The sequence below is a fragment of the Agrilus planipennis genome, unplaced genomic scaffold (assembly GCF_000699045.2).
Source record: "Agrilus planipennis isolate EAB-ADULT unplaced genomic scaffold, Apla_2.0 scaffold216, whole genome shotgun sequence".
In the NCBI taxonomy this organism is placed as follows: Eukaryota; Metazoa; Arthropoda; class Insecta; order Coleoptera; family Buprestidae; genus Agrilus; species Agrilus planipennis.
Genome location: NW_020438987.1, coordinates 127,601 through 131,833, shown reverse-complemented (window position 1 = coordinate 131,833; position 4,233 = coordinate 127,601).

The following is a 4,233-nucleotide window of genomic DNA, read 5'->3' as shown; positions in this document are numbered from 1 at the left end:
GCATCACCATCTAAAATTGAACAGTATAGAGTTAGCATGAGGTTAGTTCGAGAGCGGATACAGCTATGGTCTCAGCGGGCGCCACTGTTCGCCGAATGAACTGAGTTCGTAGTGGAGGTAGCACTGTACTTCATAAATACAATGGATGTATGTACCATAAAACACTTCTTCTTTAATATAACTTCTATAATTCTATTTCTATGTTCCAAGCGTACTATAGCCGTGAAATAATTCGATTATTCCATTGCGGGATTACTACATTTTCATATTCATCAGTTTTGACAAGTGTGCAAAGTACTGGTTGATCCAGAAATTGCTTTTTGTTCCACCGCATTACATTGCAAACATAAGGCAACCAAAGCGTAATTGAAAAGGAATAGAGTTTCTAAACCGAAATTAAATGAAAAGTTGAATTCTGCTTCTCGCCTAGTTCTCCACTTTTTATTTGAATACATTGGTTACAGTTAATTGAATCGTGCAAACTAAAGTGAATGCGATTAACTTTTAAGAGATAATAAAGGAAACCTTTTTAGCCTGCAACAAGATTTAATTTAAAAAGACTCCTTATTCCTAAATCCAGTAGGTTTAAAAATTGAAATAGATTTCTAGGTACGTACCGTTGTTTGGATCGTATAATTCACAAGCGACGACATGAAAGCCTAATGACTCAATAAATTACATATTTTTTTCATGTCGCATCAAGCGGTAAAAAATACAGTAGTTATTGAAAGGGAACTGCGCGGTAGCAGATGTCTCGGGGTAGTTATAGGGCGATCAAAGGAGGGGTGACTGTTTTTATAATCGATGTACTCAACCTCTTGTAACATGAATTTAATTATAAATGACTTGAGCACAAAAACATTAAATTATTTATTGCAGAAATTCGATAAGCTTAGTCTCATTTAGAACTTTCAATTTTGATTTTCTTATTGTATTTATGTAAATAGGTCGAGTTTAGATTGTGTTGATTAACTGGACGAGGTTTGATGATATTTTTAAAAGTTCTTCGACTATTTTTAGTGACTGCACCGCATTACTTCCAGTAATAAAAACGTTTATGGGTTATACATAATCTGCTATTGACCTTCATTCGTTTTATTGATGCGCCTCGGTCTTTTGTACAATAGCTGACATTGACCAAAACGCGAACGCATTTTAAGATACAAAGCTCGCGTCTTATAGTAATATAGTTTGGACGTTTAAAATTGGCATAGTCTGCAATAAAATTGTCGCATTTACATTCTTCTTTCAACTTATTACTAGACTGCTGATAGAATGGCTACTTTTACTTACGACAGACGTTATAGGATAGGGAATATCGTGAACATAGAAAAGAGATGTCAGGTATGAATTGCAGCGGTCACTGATAAAGAAAAAGGAATAACATTACACCAATTAATGTGTAATAGAAAGAGATGCAGACAGACAGATTTGAGCATGTTGCCAGCACCGGATTTTAGAACGCCTACTTTTAGTTACGACAGATGTTATAGGGAATATCGTAAACATAGAAAGGAGATGTCAGGTAGGAATTGCAGCGGACACGAATAAAGAAGAAAGAATAACATTACACCAATTAATATGTAACAGAAAGAGATGCAGACAGACAGATTTGAGCATGTTGCCAGCACCGGATTTTAGAACGCCTACTTTTACTTACGACAGATGTTATAGGGAATATCGTAAACATAGAAAAGAGATGTCAGGTGGGAATTGCAGCGGTCGCTAATAAAGAAAAAGAAATAGCATTACACCAACTAATGTATAACAGAAAGAGGTGCAGATAGAATTTGAGCATGTTGCCACCACCGGATTTTAGAACGCCTACTTCTACTTAGGACAGATGTTATAGGGAATATCGTGAACATAGAAAAGAGATGTCAGGTGTGAATTGCAGCGGTCACTGATAAAGAAAAAGGAATAACATTACACCAATTATTGTGTAACAGAAAGAGATGCAGACAGATAGAATTTGAGCATGTTACCAGCACCGGATTTTAAAGAAAGTTCAACATTCTCAGGAATTCAGGGAAGCAAAGACACTTGTTTAAAGATGTAATTCCAATGAGGCATTTATAAAGCCGACCCTGATCTTTTGCGTACTTAGCAACTCCTAACTGCTGCACTGTTTACTATTATTGGGTTATTTCTTTTCACTTTGTCTATATTACTCATGAAGAATTTCCTAACTGAATAAGGGCCTGCTCAAAACGTAGCAAATGACTACAGTTCCAAGTGAAAACAAGAAAGAAAATAAGTCCATTCTCCAGATAATTTATTGAGGACATTGCCAATTTTGATGGTCCCAATCATAAGGAAATGTTCAGTTAAAATAAAGTTAAATTAAACGTTTCGAACGTCAGAACGTTCTTTGGTTGACGAACTAAAGACCATAACAGTGCCCTATACGACTTCGGAAATTGTTCGGAGTTTATTATTGTAGAAAACGGGTTAGAAGTTTTATTACTTCGTATAATAAATGTGAAGTGCACAAGAAAGGGGCATTAAACCAGCGATTCTAAAGATATTCTGTATTTCCTTCTTGATGATGACACAGCTACTGTAGAATTATTGCAAGCGATAAAAAAGTTATAAAAACAAAGGCACTGATTCAGAGAAAATTTGCGACAACCATTTCCATTTACCTAATAATAAAATAACGGTATTTAAATATTATATTTTAAAAGCGAATTACAAATATGATTTCATGTTGAAAATAATCAATAAAAGAATTGGCCTTTAGAACGAACTGTTAAATTCAATCCCAGAAGTTTTTTTTAAGCTTCAGTTCAAACATGTTCCAGTGTTAGTCCTGTTTCTGTTAAAGCAGGTAACAATCTTCTAATGAGTGAATGTCTTTGTAAAATGATCTATCATATAGCATAAAACATTCGACAGTCATAGAATATTCTAAAAACATTGACCTTCAAAACGAACTGTCAAATTCGGTTCCAAAGCTTTAATTTAAGCATTTCTTTTGTCATCAAAAATCATACTTATGTTACACCTGTGCTTAAGAAGTTTTGACTTAGAAACTTAAACTTTTTCTTAGTTTGAGCATCATTGCAAGTTCTAATGCATTTTATGAGATTAAAAGTGAGTTGGGTAGATGTTCGAGTACGAACTTTCTTTTAATAACTGAAGTTAAATGTGAGAGGCAGTTAGGTCCTGTTTGGCCAGGACCTCCTCGATATTACCCGGCTACCGTTATTATTCTCCATTGTGCGGCATATTTATAGCTACATTTGCATATTCTGGTGCATGAACCACGTTCATTTTTGATGTACAACGCCACCGCAATGCCAACTAGACAAGAAGATTTAATGAACCAGCGACAGATTTATGACGGTCTCGTCAACCGGTTTCATTACCTTAATTAAGGACTTAATAAACCGGGAGAGAGAAATTTGATGAGTATTTGTCAGTTTTTTCTTTCTTGAGTTATTGGACAGGACAATCTAGTTCATTATTACCATAATATGTCATTAAAAAAAACATGGATGGCAGATACGATTCCATCCAGCGATCTACAGCAACATCGTAATGATGATGCCATTCCGTTACAGGTGATAGTTTTGACGATAATACCATCACCGAAGTTGACTTCGTCTGTCAATTTTTTAGGGGTTTTTGCTTAGGATTATATAGTGATGGTAAAAAATGACAATACAGACGAAGGAAGTTTTATTGTAGTTATGGTGTTCTTCAAATCAGAATTGTACCATCGGTTTTAATGACACATAAACATTCAGGGCCAAATTGTACTATACATTTTTTACCGCTGGGTGGAATCATGCCCAACCTTAAATTCTTAAAGCAGACATCAGAAAGAGTAGGAGAACAAAGAACGCCATGATGGGACACCTTCTCAGGTATGAAGGGCTAGTTAATGACATATTAGATGCAGAAACAGGAGTTAAGAAGGGTAGAGGTAGACCTAGATTAGATTGCTGTCCACAAATAATTAAGGATGTCGGATATTCCAATTTTAAGGAAATGACAAAGAAACTCAGGGCACGAAGGAGTGGATGTGCGTGTCAAACCAGTGTTTGGACTGATGACCATATGATGATGTTGACTTTCTGGGGGTCACAAAATTGCTTAATGTTGTCTGAATTTTGTACTTTCTCCTTAGCAACTCCATACTTTCTCATATAAAATATTGCTTCGGAAAAATTTACCGACATAAATTTTCGCCATCCGATTATTTAATAGGTTTTCCGTCAGTCCCAT